Source organism: Mus caroli, chromosome X (genome assembly GCF_900094665.2).
Source record: "Mus caroli chromosome X, CAROLI_EIJ_v1.1, whole genome shotgun sequence".
In the NCBI taxonomy this organism is placed as follows: Eukaryota; Metazoa; Chordata; class Mammalia; order Rodentia; family Muridae; genus Mus; species Mus caroli.
The window spans coordinates 88,653,265-88,670,470 of NC_034589.1; the positions used below are offsets into that span (position 1 = coordinate 88,653,265).

The 17,206-nt window shown below is 44.7% G+C and overlaps 1 pseudogene; it reads left to right on the plus strand.

The window, feature by feature from the left end:
* Positions 1-14,959: 14,959 nt before the first annotated feature.
* Positions 14,960-15,805, plus strand: LOC110287242 (annotated as a pseudogene).
* Positions 15,806-17,206: the final 1,401 nt, after the last annotated feature.

Genomic DNA, 17,206 nt, shown 5'->3' on the forward strand with positions numbered 1-17,206 from the left:
AGCAGGAGGGACCTGGAGGGACACCAGGAGAAGTTCTCAGCTGTGCCTCTCTCAGGGAATCGAAGATCAGTGAAGACATGAGACTCACAAACATTGCACAGCTAGCTGTACAAGCAAGCCCAGCTCTGTCTCTGTCAGTCCATTAGCATCAAAGCGGGAATAGGGTAGCATCCAGGCAGGCATGGTGCAGGAGGAGCTGAGAATTCTACATCTTTATCTGAAGGCTGCTAGCAGAATACTGGCTTCTAGGCAGCTAAAATGAGGGTCTTATAGGCCACACCCACCGTGACACACCTACTCCAAGAAGGCCAAACCTACTCCAACAAGGCCATACCTTCTAATAGTCCACTCCCCAGGCCAGGCATATACAAACCATCACACCCTACAACATCACATGTCCTCCATGTGCCTTGCCTCAGCACAGGTCTTGCCTCCCCACGTGCATCTAATCAGCTCACAGTCCTTGGAAGCAGCAACAAACTGTAGTATCCCATCAGAAGCTTTTTGGTGCATTTCTCTCTATGGTGTCCTGACACATGCAGCTCAACTATGCAAAGTAAGGCAGACCAATACATGCATGTCGTTGGCAAAGAATCCTTCATCATGTGTCCTTTCATGTGCTTGTTTTAGCAGAACACCATCCAACCAACTTTCCAAAGAACCCTTAAGTTTTCACTTCATATAAATATAAGTAGAATAAATCTTTTTTTTTTTTTTGAGACAGGGTCTCAATATTCAACTCTGACTGAACTGGAAATGCAAACCAGAACTCAACCTCAACCTCACAGAGATTTTTCCCACCTCTGGAATAAAAATTAATCCTCTCTTAACTGTGTAATGAGACAAGTATGGGGTGCATGTTTGTTGTCCCAGCACGCGGGACACTGAGGCAGTAGGATCGCAAGCTGGAGACCAGCCTGGAGTACACAGCAAGAGACTCACAAAAAGCAACCAAGCGAGAACAAATTCCATTAGCAGTTTTGTGTTTCCTAGAAGAGGGTGCTGTTTCCTACCTTAGTAGCCAGACAGATGTTTTATTTGAAGTACATTCTGGGGTTACTGGACCCATATAACCAATTTATTACACCACTCTGATTGACTCTGATACGGCAGGTTTTATTTTACTCTTTCAGCCTAAGGCTTGACACTACAGCCTCCCCTGTGCTAAGCAAGCACTCACTGCATACGCTACATCCCTAGGCCCACCACGTCTGAATGTCAAAATTCATGTATTGCTTTTTTTTTTACCCCAACACAAAAACTTCTCTAATTGCTTCCTCTTTTGCTTCATCTCCTGTCCTGACTTGTCAAAGCACTGAAGGCCCTAGAAAAAAAACAGTAGCATGCCTCTCTCCTCGCTTCTGGTGGTAGCTGCCAATCCCTTACACTCCTTGGCTTGACCCAGCGTACAGTTCTCTATCTCCATCATCACATGGCCATTGCTTCTCCGTCTTCTCCTTTTGATCTCTTAAAAAGACATTATCATTGGATTGACAGCACCGCCCCCCAACCCCCGTAAGTCCAAAATACTCTCACTCGAGCATTTCATCAGTATCAGGAACTAGGCTGGTTTTTTTTTTTTCTTTCAAGACAGGGTTTCTCTGTGTCTCCCTGGCTGTCCTGAAACTCACTCTGTAGACCAGACTGGCCTCAGACTCAGAAATCTGCCTGCCTCTGCCTCCTGAGTGCTGGGATTAAAGGCATGCGCCACCACACCCGGCAGGAACTAGGTCTTGGATTTGGGGGTGGAAGTGAGGCTAGGATATGATTCAACCCACTATAGCTATCATCAGTCTGAGCCCGTTGAGATTAAGATTGTTTTGTCTATCATTTACCCTAAGTGCCTAGAATAGTATGTCCTAATGATAATGTCTTAAACATAGAAAGTGCTCAGTGGGCTTGATGAATCAATGGGTGGGTGGTGGCTGCTAGGATGAAGGCTATCATCTAACCTGGGAGGTGGACACTTGGTGTAGGCCAGAATTGGAACATATGCTTTAAGGACTCATGGAACTATAGGAACTTGATCATCATTCCAGGTAGGACTCAAAACTACAGTGCACAGCCCTAGGTGAAAAGCAGTGCAGGAAAGGATGCAGCGCTGCACACCTGTACTCCCCGCACTGAGGAGGCTGAGGTAGGAAGTGGGCCAGGAAACTAGACTAGGTCATATAGTGAAGTGCTATCCCAAAAGCAGTGGAGGTGGGGCAACACAGGACCCTTCATGTCTTCACAGCCACATAGTTTAGATTTGAAAAAAACAAAACAAAACACAATAACAACCAAAAAAAACCAAAAAGCAAACAAAAAATAATAATGTTTCACAAATCCTTGCAAATACATCCCAGATGAAGCATCTCCGGTCTTCTGAGAGTTGTTAGGTTAACTTGGCGAAAACCCCAACTGTCACAATGAGGATTGCCAGCCCGCTCTCCAATGTCTACAAATTACTAACTCTACTTCGTCATCCTAATTTGTCATTTTCCATGTGGTCTTGATTTCTTCCCTTGCCAAAAAATCAGGCCAGTTCTCACTTGTTGTGCAAGATTCCCCTAGCCCTCTTTGCAGTGTGAGTACATACCGCTGCATATTGCGCTAAACTTCTGAGATTTATAGAGTATCCCTACATTCTCCTCAGGGCCCGCGGACTCCATTTTCTTCTTATTCAATTTTCCCTTTCCTCTCCCACCCTGGTGTATAGCATGAATTCTTTCTGTCTCATGCTAAAGCAGTTCTTTTTTTTTTTTTTAATATTTTTATTAGGTATTTTCCTCATTTACATTTCCAATGCTATCCCAAAAATCCCCCATACCCTCCCCCCCACTCCCCTACCCACCCACTCCCACTTTTTGGCCCTGGCGTTCCCCTGTACTGGGGCATATAAAGTTTGCGTGTCCAATGGGCCTCTCTTTCCACTGATGGCCGACTAGGCCATCTTTTGATACATATGCAGCTAGAGNCAAGAGCTCCGGGGTANTGGTTAGTTCATANTGTTGTTCCANCTATAGGGTTGCAGATCCCTTTAGCTCCTTGGGTACTTTCTCTAGCTCCTCCATTGGGGGCCCTGTGATCCATCCAATAGCTGACTGTGAGCATCCACTTCTGTGTTTGCTAGGCCCTGGCGTAGTCTCACAAGAAACAGCTATGTCTGGGTCCTTTCAGCAAAAGCTTTAAAGCAGTTCTGTTCATAGTTAGCTACCACAATCACTACTACTCCCACCCCCACCCCTGGTCTATCACACCTTCTATTCTGAACAGGCTTGAAGGAGAGAGAGGGGAGGAGGAAGGGAGGGGAAGAAGAGGAAGGGAGAAGGGGAGGGAAGGAGGACACAGGAAAGAGATGAAGGAAGAATGGGAGGAAATAGAGAAGGAAGGGGTTGCTGGGGCGAGGAGAGAGAGAAGCAAAAGAATTACAAGGAAGGAGGAGGAGAAGAGAGTAATTAGGAACTTCTAGGAAGAACAGCCCACCAAAAGAATATGTTTTTATTTTCCCGTGTTTCATTGATAATAGGCTAAATTTTGAAGGTCTCTGGGTAGGAAGTAAACTTGAGCAAACATCTCCTGGGCCACTTGCTACAGACTTCTTCCCTTGGCTTTCTTACCAGAGCGAAGCAAGTCTCTTCTCAAGTTTATGTATCATTTAAATTGCAAACCCTAATGTTGATTTCCCCACCCCACCCCCGCCACTGCCTTGTGTATTGTCTTTTCTTGGCGAGCTCTCCTTGGCTCTGCTCGCCTGCTGTACACTGTGTACGAACTGCCGAGCTGCCTGCGCTATGTAACTGTGCCTTTTGTTTGTTCCCACAATCGGCTCCAAAACAGCTGTTGAATGCTCGTCCTTGGGATCTGGCGTCTTCTTTCAGAGACCTGGAACGGCAGACAGCGTCTTCTGCTTTTCATTTTCTTGAAGAAAAAGGAGATTTAAGAAACAAAGAAAAAGAAAAACAACGGGGAGCTGGGTAGATGCTAGTTAATGGCTTACTTCCTCCCTTTTCCTTAGTCAACAGAGTTCATACTCCACCAGCCACAGGGTTCCCTTAAGTTTCTCACCTAAGCCGAACTTCACAAGTCACTGAGGGGGTCCAGCTAAGCCAGCTTGGGAGGAGTGCCATTTGACACACTGGTGAGGAAACCATTGACAATTATTATAGTCCTGTGGTGCCCCCAGCTCCAGGAGGCCCCATCTGTTGAAAATTTCAGAATTTAAGTGTCCTTGGTAATTTGGGTATGAATTGGCCAGTGAGTTTTGCTTTAGGGCGCTTTCCTTATGGAAACTTGGCTTTCAGTGATGGACACATTTAGTACCTTGTGGCATGAAAAAGCACTCAAGAAAATCAAGACAAAGTGTCCTTTTCTGGACGGGAGCTATTGCTTAGTGTGGAATCATTGCTTCAAGGCTAACAGCTAATCAAAGCAGCCATTATTAAATGTCACGAGCTGTGTTTAAATTGCTTTTTGACCACTGGTTTTCTCACCACAGCTCTCCACGGGGGTCATCTAAAGGGAGCTTGGGAGGAGGGAGCCCTAGTAACACACAAATCCAGTGCCCCAAGCTTTGCTCCAGCTGTCCAATGAAGCCTAGGGAGGGGTTTTCAGTGTGCAGCCTAGAGCAGAGTCACTGCCTTATGAAAATCACGGCCACAGACAAGCCTTGAAAGCAGCATGTAATGTGTGGGGCGCGCCCAGTCTCATGGGTACCTGCCGTAAGTCACTTTTATAACTGTAAGCTCACTTTTGTAACTGCCTTTTAAGTAGAATTTCACTCCCTTCTGTTGGAGAGGCTTAGCCCATCACAAACCATCTTGGGCAAGCTTCGTGGTCACTTCTGCACTTCTCCCTCTCTTCCTCTTCCCTCTCCTCCATTCCTTCCTTTCTCCGACCCTTCCCCCTCTCGTTCCCTCACCTCCCATCCTCTTCCTTCCATCTCCCCACATACCCCCTGGAGATATAAACCTAGTGTTCAGTCCACACCATCTCTTTGAGACCAAAGTCCACCAAAGGTAGATCAGACTAGCCCAAAGCAGGAACTTCTTAAACCAATACATCTTCATCTGTTTAAATAAATTATGGTCCTGCCTGTCTCACCTCAGCCAGCCCTACAGGAAATAGGATCCTTAAATGGGAAATCCCAATAGCCCAGCTTCAAAAAAAAAGATGCCCCAGATCTATACTCTGACTAAGCTAAAAATGGCCACATCCTTGGTTGTTTTCTTCCCTAACACCACACAGTGAGGCTCTTGCTTCCCCACTGCTCATTCATCCAATCTGTAACTCATAGCTTGCATTCCCCAGCTTCTCCCCACACCCATGGTATTCTACCCATTCTATGTGCTTCTTGCCTCCCACCTTAATATGGCCGTTGCCTCTCACCTGCATTGACCTCACTTCAGGCCTGAATGCATTTGAACCAGTTCACACCCAGCAGCCAGAGGAAATTTTTTTAAACAGTCTCTGTTTCTGTCTGTCTGTCTCTATGTCCTTTTGTTTTGCTCAAAACAAGTTCTCAACAAGTATCCAATCTGGCCTCAGACTTAACTCTCGTGACCTCTGCCCCCCTAAAGCTGAGGTTCCAGACGTGCTGGAGGACGCTGTAAAGAAGTGGATTATGGACCACTTTTCTCTTGAACGCCTTTCAATAGTTTCTCATCTCCCATGTAATAAAAATCCCAACTACTAGCCATGGCCTAAAAAGGCCTCCCTGCTGTTGTAACTTATACCAAAAACATGCATTGCCTGCCTCTCCCAGGGACTGGCTGTCTGTCCCTGTCTTGAGCAAGCTACCCTACTCAGAGCTGCTCTATCAGCTTGACGTACCCTCTCTCTGGTACCTTACAAGACCAGAACCTTCACTTATTTGTATTCTGTCTCCCTCCACTAGATTTGAGAGTCCATGGAGAAGAGAATTTCACCTTATTTCCAGGTTATGTACTCATAGCCATAAGAACATCCCTGACACACTATAGAAAGACATGAAACATCTGGTGCTTCATTGTAAGCTATGGTGGTTCGAATGAGATCGGTGCCCACAAGCTCATATATTTGAATGCTTAGACCCCAGTTGAGAGGCCGTCCATGAAGGATTAGAAGGTATGGCATTGTTGGAGTAAGCATAGCCTTGTTGGAGCAAGTGTGTTGCCAGGCCCAGTCTCTGTTTCTGTCTGTCTGTCTCTATGTGTCTCTGTCTCCCCCCAAAATCCCCCTGCTTGCTGCCTGATGAGTAGGAGGTAAAGCTCTCAGCTATTTCTCCAGCCTACAGCCATGCTCCTCGACATGACGATAATGAGCTAAGCCTTTAAAACTCTGAGCAAGCCCCTGCCCCTGCCCCTGTCCTTTATAAGAGTTGCCTTAGTCGTGGTGTTTCTTCACAGGAATGGAATACTGACTAAGAGAGAGGCCAGCTGAGCTAGCTCTCGGGCTCACAACAAATATTTGTATCACTTAAATGAAGAACTGGGAATGGAGCAGGAGGATAAATCTGAGCAGTTCATTTTGGAGGTCACTCTCTCTGAGTGACCAGGGTTGACAAGTTTTCCCTTATACATCCACTGTGTCTATGAGCTGCTGCTGACATATTTATCCCCACGTCACTCTCACAATGTATGTTGACTTTCAAATCCAGTCATAAGTACAAGAATCAGAAATTAACTTGAGCTAAGTTAGCCCAAACAAGAATTTCTTACTGTATAGTAGAGACTTAGATACCCTGTCCTCTGTATACACACACACACACAAACACACACACACACACACAAGCACGCACAGATGTATGCACGATAATTCTGAGTTGTTATATCTCTGCTGCTCACATTTTCTGATAGATTCTGAATTTCGGATCCTCCTGGGCGTCTTAGGCTTGGAGCTGAATTGTGAGTTCCTGGAAAATGTAAAGTGTTAAACTGGTCCTGTAGGAGAGAACAAAGAGAAAAGGAAAAGTATTTGAATCTGTTTAAGGAAAGAGTAAGTATATTTTAAGCATCAAAGCATGATGCATTATTTCCAAAAGGAGAATTGCATTAAGAATAAGCACATATTTCTAGATATGGTGGTACATCAGATCCTAGAGCTCTTGGGGAAGCAGAAAAGGGAGAATTTTTGTGAGTTCAAGACCAGCCTACTCTACATAATGAGTTCCAGGGCAGCTAAGCTACAAACTGAGACCCTGTCTCATAAGAAGAAGGGGAGGGAGAGGAAGAAGAGGAGTAGGAAGCAGCATACATTTATTAGTACTGAAAGCTTAATGAGTTGTTTGAAGTTGTTGCCTTTTCAAACCAAATGACTCAGCCACCAGGCACTCCTTTCATTACCTGAACAATCTCACTCTGTCGCTAGTACAGCAAACTCAGATGATTACAACGTTATCTGACAGCAGCCTGTTTCCCTGTCCTGGTGCTCAACTTCATGGAGCATCATCTGCCCACAGGTGTTTGACTCTGTAGAAACAGAGCCATCCATATATTTTGAATTTTAAAAAATGGTTGAACTTTGGGTGTGAGGTTTTAAGTTTTTGTGGAATGATATCGTGTAAGTTACAACAATGGGCATATTCGGAAAAAAATGTGTATAGTAGTTAATATTCTGACTTTAGGGGCTGGAGAGATGGTTCAGTGGTTAACAGCATTGGCTGCTCTTCCAGAGGACCTGAGTTCAATTTCCAGCACCCACATGGCAGCTCACAACTGCCTGTGACTCCAGCCCCAGGGGATCCAGTGCCCTCTTTGGGCCTCTGAGGGTACCAGATACACACACACACCAGTGCACAAACATACATGCAGACAAACACCCATACATGTAAAATAATATGTATTTTCAAAATCTGGCTCTGTAGCCTAATGTTTCAAACCTTGGTTTCTGCCTCTTAATTGGTTCTATATAGCTTGATTTTTTTTATTATAAAAAATTGGATGTTAGCATTCCTTATATGAGGGCTCTGGAGAAGTCAGACTCATCGACATAGAAAGTAGAAGGACAAAGCCTGAGATGGCTCAGCAGGAAAAGGTGTTTGTTGCTGAGCTTTACAACATGAGTTCAATCCCTAGGTAGTTAGGAGGTCAGCTCAGAACCTTTGGAAAATTCCACCAGACCCCTCCCCTCCTGGAAGAGAAAGGTCATAGAGCACACAGGCACCCTCCCCTCTGGAAGGGAGAGGCTGACTACATTCTTCAGACTACAGGGGGTACCAACCTGCGGGTGAGGCTGCAGATGAGGGATGCCCAGAGCAAGCAGACACATTCCTCAGGGTCCTTGCTACCTCATTCCCTAAGGACCAATCAGTTTAAAAGTCACACTGTACTGCCAATCACATTGTGCCTAGTGGCTGTTGCTCTATTCTACCTCTGAAAGCTGTACAAAATTGTGCTGACATATGTAATAGTGTCTGGGTTTGGTGGTTGTTTATGGGATGGATCCCTGGGTGGGACAGTCTCTGGATGGTCTTTCCTTCCGTCTCAGCTCCAAACTTTGTCTCTGTAACTCCTTCCATGGGTATTTTGTTCCCCATTCTAAGAAGGAGCGAAGTATCCACACTTTGGTCTTCCTTCTTGAGTTTTGTGTGTTTTGAAAATTGTATCTTGGATATTCTAAGTTTCTGGACTAATATCCACTTATCAGTGAGTGCATATCATGTGTCTGACAGGACCCTGACATAGCTCTCTCTTGTGAAGTGCCTAGCAAATACAGAAGTGGATGCTCACAGTCATCTATTGGATGGAACACAGGTACCCTAATGAAGGAGCTAGAAAAAGTACCCAAGGAGCTAAGGGGTCTGCAATCCTATAGGAGGAACAACAATATGAACTAACCAGTACCCCCCAGAGCTGTGTCTCTAGTTGCATATATAGCATAGCAGAGGATGGCCTAGTCGGCAATCAATGGGAGGAGAGGCCATTGGTCTTTCTCGAAGACCATATGTCCCAGTACAGGGGACTGCCAGGGTCAGGAAGTGGGAGTGAGTGGGTTGGGGAGCAGGGTGGGGGGAGAATATAGGGGGCTTTGGGGATAGCATTTGAAATGTAAATGAAGAACATATCTAATAAAAATGCCTTAAATTTTTTTTTAAAAAAGTAATTCTCAGGGGGGGCAAAAACTGGCTGAACGGGCTGCCTGGGATTCCCACCTCTCCTTCGGGTACAGGATGGCAACCCCAGCACACTGGAACAATAAATTCCTCTTGCTTTTGCATAGATCCCAGGCTCCTCATTGTTCACTGGGAGGCAGGGGGGCGTATCCCTGGTAAGCTAAGACTCAATCTTATAGCCCCACATCACATATAGAAGAAGAGATCTGACTCCTCCAAGTTGTACTCGGACCTTCACACATGGACTGTGGCACCTGCATGCATATGTACATACGAATAAATAAGTATAACTTTTTATTTTGGTTAATTTCATTGTTTTATTCTTTTTCTATTTTTTTTATTTAGTCTTTCATTACACTCCAGATTTTATCCCTCTCCCAGTCCACATCCCACACCTCCTCCCCACCTCACCCAGTTTCCACATGGATGTCCCCACCCCCCACCCCACCTGACCTCTAAATTCCCTGGGGCCTCCAGTCTCTTGAGGGTTAGGTACATCATCTCTGAATGAACACAGACCTGGAAGTCCTCTACTGTATATGTGTTAGGGGCCTCATATCAGCTGGTGTGTGCTGTCTGTCTGGTGGCCCAGTGTCTGAGAGATCTTGGGGGTCCAGACTAATTAAGACTGCTGGTCCTCCTGCAGGGTTGCCCTTCTCCTCAGCTTCTTTCACCCTTCCTTAATTCAACAACAGGGGTAAGCTGCTTCTGTCCATTGGTTGGGTGGAAATTGTTGTAGTTCGTCACAAGGACCACAGAGACCGCCACCATTGCTGCAAAATGCATGAGGACTTTTATTGATCCAACATGTTGGGGACTCCCCTCTCAGCACGCAGGCCAGAGGAGAGACCCAGTACAAAGAAAGAACACACTTTTTATACCTTTGTAAGGGGCAGATTTGAGTAACAGGGTTCTCATTGGTGTAGCAAGGAACCCTTTCAGGCATTGGTTGGTTTGTATAGTGACTAAATAACCCTTTGGCCTAATGACTCACTTTGCTTGTCCCCATGGTGGGTTATTATGATTTGGTCAGCAAAGTAATAGTACATTAATGTCACAGCTATTAACGCCAGGGGAATTCTCACAACAAGGTCAGGGTGGTTTGTGGTCTTTGTCAGAATTCAGTGTGGGGCGGGGGGGGAGGGGGCGGGGGACAGGAGAATTGCTAATCTTGTTATGGTTATTTCTCTGAGAACAGCTAATATTGTTTTGGTAGCTTCAGGCTTAATCATTTTGACCGCTAAAACTATGCTTTTACATTTGTTTAGTCAGCCAGCTTCCTTATCAGGCTCTGCACTTGGCCTGCTAGAACAGTTTGGAAGGTCCTTTTCGAAGGGGGAAGGGACTGGGTGGTCTTGAATTCGTTTTGGATATTACACAAATATCTGCATCTGACTCTTTCAGCTGCTTGTTGGGTCTTTTGGAGGGCAATCATGCTAGGTCCCTTTCTGTGAGAGCTCCATAGCCTGAGTAATAGTGTCAGGCCTTGGTACATGGGAGCTCATGAAACTGGAAAGCTTCTGTAAGGCAAAGGACATAGCCAATAGGACAAAGCAACAACCTACAGATTGGGAAGTGTAACTTTTTAAGAAAGAAACGAGAGAGCTATCTTCCAGGGCTGATGGAATGGGCAGCTATTTAAAGTACAAAGTGACATTTTCACAAGATGAAGTGTCCAGGAGATGGGTGGTGGTAATGGTACACAGCAATGTGGATGTATTTAAAGATGCTGAACATGGAAATGACTAAGCAATAAATTCAACCACAATTTTTTTTTAAATGGAAAAACAATTACTTGGATTTAGAACACTCCCAAACAGAAACCATCTGTCTGGCTTTTTTGTTCATTCATTTAGTGTTGTGCTGTGATGCACTGTGTTGCATTTCATTGTGTTGTGTTGTGTTGAGACTATGTCACTGTTTAGCAGAGTGGCTGCAAGCTAAGCATCCTCCTGTCTTATCCTCCTTAGTGCTAGCATTAGAGGCATACACCTCCACCCTAGCCTAAAGTTGGCCATTTAAATATTCTAATACATAATAGTACTTTCTTTGATAAATTCAATAAATGTAATATATTTTGATTGACTCCATTAAGATTCTAAGCTTAACAAAAGAAAACAGGTTTAATGCCAAGACATAAAAATGAAACTTTTACTAAATTATTTCCAAAGAAATTACTTTCAAAAAATTTCTCCAAACATGCATCTTGCCTTAAAACGTCAATTTTCTCTTTACCAGCTTGCTGTTCAGTTTCCTCGTCCTTGGGAAAGGGAACTTTAGAACACATCTTAGTCATTAGAACACACTCTTGGTCAGCCAAGAAGCTCTGGGTTCCGCTGTAGCATTGTTATTGTGTCTCTGTCAGGAAGCATAGAAGAGTAGTTTAGAAATGGCTCTTACTTAGCAAATCTTCAGAGGTGCAGCCCGCTGAACAAAACTACACTCTAAGTGTAGTGGCATGGGACAAAGGGGGAGGGAGGAAGGGAGAAAAGAATGAGGAAGGGGCGAGGAGGAAGGAGAAAGGGGGAGGAGGAGGAGGGGAAGGAAAGGGAAGGAACAATCCTATAGCCTGGGGCTGGGAATGCAGTTCACTAGTATAGTGCTTCTCTAACATGCAAAAGGTCCCCAGCACTGGAAAAAATGAAAAAGAGGAGAGGGGGCATACATGCACTCATGTGCTCACATGCACACACACAGACACACACACACACATACACACACACACATACACACAAACACACACACACACCACACACCACACACCACAAAAAGGAGGTTGTGTACACACAGAAGCCACAGTTGGAGGGCTGCAGCCACCAGCTAAAGAGAGACGTGCTGATGGCAACCAGGAAGTTAAAGGTCAAGCAAGGACTCTTCCAAAGTTTCCAGCCCTGAAACACCTCCCCACACACATACACACACACAATCCAATGCAACAGAAGAGATTCCTGTCATTTGGAGCCAACTAACAAAAGCCAAGGCAGAAGCTGTACTTGCTTGGTCCCTTGTACATACTTCTTCATATGTCCCGCTCCACACTTTTATAGATTTCTCCATTTTCCATGTTATTCATTGCAAAGAAAGTTTCTGTGGCCTCTCTTCTCCCCTCCACCTCTACCTTTCAAGAGGTAATACTTCTTTTTGAGGTGACCCTTTCCTGACCCCCATCAGTCCCCAAATCAACAGGCCATTTTTTTTTCTGTTTCCACCTGCCCTCGGGTTAAATACAAATGCCTGTTATGTTAACAGAAAAGAAGAAAATGAGAATGGAACTGCAAGAAAGTTTGCCTAATTTGTAAAATGAAATGAGTTTCGATTCCAGCAGCTTATGTATTATTCTCGTGAGGACTGGGTTTACATCGATCATCTTTTTTTCTCCTGGCAGTCAAGTGTGGAATATGGCGGAGTGAGAAATGTAATTGTGTAGACATAAAAAATTGCATCTCGATACCCATCATCGGGACACTTTTCTCAAGATGCTATCTCGGTGTCCTTCAGAGCAATAACGATACCAATTGAGAACGTACAGAAGCAACTTAAGTGTTATGCCTCGTTTACTTCTGGCCTAATGTGCTTGAGAGCAGGGCTATTGCTCATGACATAAAGTTCTGTCAGAAAGACTGGAAACACTTCAAGACCATTAAAATAAAATGCCCGCCATTCCTGCTGTTCAAATATTCCTCAACTTCTAATTTAAGGCACCAACGTCTAAGAATGTAATTGTGTTATTCTCTCTGATAGCTGGAATCTATCTAAGCCAAATGCCTAGGAATTATGGACTATTGGGGCTACAGGAGTCCAGAAGACAAATGAGGTGGGCAAAACGTGTTATTTTGTACTGGCTCGTTCAACATTTGGGCTCTGTTTCCATTTATGTGTTAAAATGCAAAGACTAAAGTGTCTGAAGTGTCTTTCCTTGGCTCAATTGAAGAAGAGGTTGGGGAAATGGACAAACTGCCTGAAGATCGAAACTTAGGGGAGAGAGGGAGAAGACAGACTCACACACCTCTGCTCAGAATTATTGTCTGCACTACACTTTCTAATTGTCCTTTAACAAAAACAAAACTGAGAGTTATCACCTTAGTAAAGCAGTCTGCCTTGCAAGTGAAACTCCTCACCCTGATTAACCAGTGGGAGTGTGTGGGAGAGGGTGTGCTGGATCAGAAAAGGGCAACTCTAAAAGCAAATGCCTGGACAAGGTGACGCCTGTCCCCTTCACACGGGGAAAACCATTTCTGTCTAATGCCTGCCTCAGGAGAGATACTTTTTAGATTCAGGTACCCCATAGGTACATCAGGACTTTGACTGGGACATGATGCCAATTCAAAGTGTCACATAGTAGGAAAATGGGGAGAAATCTCAACTCGGTTTCTATTCTTTAATAGAAAGCAATACTGTAGTTTAAATTAGCAAGGCACCGCTGAACCCTTATTTAAAATGTGTTTGCAATGACATCCCAAGAAAGGAATTTTTTTTCTTGTTTAATTGCACTGTCAGTGTAGAACGCTTTCACTTAAAACCACTCTGAGGTAGACCTTTTAATAGAAAGTGACAATTTAAATTGCCATGATAGCAGCAGAAATGGTGCTTAAAGTCATTACTAAACTGATGTCGCAGTTGGCTCCAGACCAGTTTGTTAAAGCTGAAGAAAAGGTGTGGGGGGAAGGGAGGAAAGGAATGAACTGGTGAATCATTAATTCCTTTTGTATCCATTGTAATAACATCAGCTGTGATGAAGCCATCTGGCTCCCGGTGGATGGGATGTACATTTCTATTGAATTCCACATTATTCCACTCTAACGTTTACCCTGATTAATGCTGACTACTGGGGAACTGCTCCAGTCCCAAGCACTTTAGTTCTCTGCAGTGACTTTGTTTTCTTGTCTTCGCTCCCAGGGTCCAAAGAGAGGAGCTGTGGCTTCCATTTGCTGGCTGGAGTTCCAGAGCGCCTTTCTTTGCCCTTCCTAGAATCAGTCAGACTCTCTTGGCACTCCCCGCAGGTGACTCTCACTAGCTTTCTGGGAGGGCCATCTGCAGACTGAGTGAGTCCTGAAAGCCTAGGTGAAGGCCACCTAAGGGAGGCCACTGGTCAAACAGCATTGGGGGGTAGGGGCAGTGAATGGAATACTGTGAGTCAAGGTCGAATTTGAAACATTGGAGGTACAGGGAGGATGGCACAGACATTTGGAATGATGGATGACAGACAGACAAGGCCAGAAGCTGGAGCCCATCTAGGCACCGTCATAGTCTCTCACACATTTGTTTTGGAATTGTCTCTGAAACATACTCCCTTAAAAGGATATGAATCACTTGATTTTTCTAGAAATTACAGGTAAGTTAGCTTATAGGATTGCCCTTTGAAAACTATACTGCAAGCTACTGAGAAAGGCAGGTCAGTCCATAGGTCCTCAGAACCCACATTTTAATAAATAAATAAATAAATAAATAAATAAATAAATAACAAGGGCAGGAGAAATGGCTCAGGAGTTAAGAACTGACTGCTCTTCCAGAGGTCCTGAGTGCAAATCCCAGCAACCACATGGTGGCTCACAACCATCTGTAATGAGATCTGATGCCCCCTCTTCTAGAGTGTCTGAGGACAGCTACAGTGTACTTATATACATAAAATAAATAAATAAAAGTTTATAAAAACAACTTCTGGGCATGCTATCACACTTATCATCCCTTACTGAAGAGGCAGAGACAGAACAATCCATGAGCCTCACTGGCCAGCCCAGCTAGCCTACCTGCTGAGCTCCACAGGCCAGTGAGGTATGTCTTCAAAAAGGTATTGTTCCTCAAGGATGACACAGTCGAACACACAAGAATAAATTTTAAAAACTAGCTCTTCCACAGGAGGCCTACACGCGGCCGTCTGTGCCGCCGCCATGTCTCTAGTGATCCCTGGGAAGTTCCAGCACATTTTGCGAGTACTCAACACCAACATCGATGGGCGATGGAAAATAGCCACTGCCATTAAGGGCATGGGGCGGAGCTATGCTGGCTCATGTAGTGTTGAGGAAAGCAGACATCGACCTCACCCAGAGAGCTGGAGAGCTCACGGAGGATGGGGTGGAGCGAGTGATCACCGTCATGCAGAACCCACGACAGTATAAGATCCCAGACTGGTTCTTTTTTTTTTTAGATTTATTTATTTATTTTATGTATGTGAGTACACTGTAGCTGTGCAGATGGTTGTGAGCCCCCGTGTGGTTATTGGGAATTGAATTTTAGGACCTCTGCTCACTCCAGCTCACTCAGTCCCTGCTTGCTCCTGAACAAAGGTTTTACTATTATACATAAGTACACTGTAGCTGTCTTCAGATGCACCAGAAGAGGGCGTCAGATCTCATTACCGGTGGTTGTGAGCCACCATGTGGTTGCTGGGATTTGAACTCAGGACCCCTGGAAGAGCACTCAGTGCTCTTACCCGCTGAGCCATCTCACCAGCCCCCCACACTGGTTCTTGAACAGACAGAAGGATGGGAAGGATGGGAAGTACAGCCAGGTTCTGGCCAATGGTCTAGACAATAAGCTGCGTGAGGACCTGGAGCGGTTGAAGAAAATTCGAGCCCATAGTGGGCTGCTCCACTTTTGGGGCCTTTGTATCCGCAGTCAGCACACCAAGACCACTGGCCGCGGGGGCCGTACTGTGGGTGTATTCAAGAAGAAATGAGTCTCTGGGGCTTTGCTGTTAATAAATAGTTTATATACCTAAAAAAAAAAAAAAAACCCTATACACTGCAGCTGGCCATGGTGTTGCACACCTGTAATCAAAGCTGAGAGCCTGGGGTAGGAGGAATGCAAGTTTAAGGGTAGATTAAGCTATGTGGTGAGCCTGGACCATATGATGAGATTTTTTATAAAAATAAATATAGAAATATACACTGCATGCATTTTTATTATGTAAAAATTACCTCCAAGAGCCAGCAATGGTAAATGGGCTTAGTTTAAGGAAGCATACTTTGTGATTTAAATTTAAAACATACTGACAGGCTGGTGAGATGGCTCAGCAGGTAAAGGCTCATGCACATGCAATGCACACACACAAACCATTCTGTGCACATGCATAATAATACTGGTTTTTGGTTGGTTGGTTGGTTGGTTGGTTTGGATTTTCAAGATGAGGTTTCTCTGTATAGCCCTGGCTGCCCTGGGATTTGCTCTGGAGAGAGAAAGAGAGAGAGAGAGAGAGAGAGAGAGAGAGAGAGAGAGAGAGAGAGAGAGAGATTCATGTGCCTCTGCCTCCTAAGTGCTGAGATGAAAGGTGTGTGCACTAGTCTGCCTGGGAAAGGTCTCTTTACAAGATGATTTAAATGTTCTAAACCTGACCACTGAGAAAATACATACAAACAAACAGAACATTGGACTGTACTCTTCAAATGGGTGAACTGTTTCAATTGTGTTTCTTTTTAGCTGTTTACTTATCTTCTTGTACTAAGGAATGAACCACGGGTTCTGCATGTTCAGCACAATTGCTCAGCCACTGAGCTGTGTGTGTGTGGGGGGGGGGCAAATGTGTGAAGGTCAAAACACAAACTATGTGCGAGCCAGTGCTGGGTCCCAGGGACTAAACGCTGCTTGTCAGGCTTAGAGGCCAGAACCTTTACCCACTTAGCATCTCAACGGCACCCACAGTGGATTCAACGGATGGTAACTACTCTGAGGTAGCTAGAAAGACTAGGAAATCCATGGGAGCACGCAAAATGTCAACGCAAAGAGAGGAGAGAGCACACACACACACACACCTACCCGTATACAGCACAGTGTTTTGTCAAAGGGTAAGTGTGAGCTTTAGACTCTATTATCAAGTTACCTCCAGCCACCTCAGGAAAGACAATTCCAGGGGAAAAAAAGGCAGGGATCAATGTGATATAAATACACTTGCTGTGTTTTAGAAAAGCTAAGTCTTTCTTTTCTTTTCTTTTCTTTTCTTTTCTTTTCTTTTCTTTTCTTTTCTTTTCTTTTCTTCTCCTTTCTTTTTTGCACAAGTGTTTGTAAGCAGGCTTGCCTTGAACCCACCACTGCTCTAGCCTTCTAAGTTTTATTGGGGGAAATCCTGAAAATGGGGCAATGTAGGGAAACCCTGAGTGGGTGAAGTCCTGAGCAAATGTATATTTTGACATAGGCACA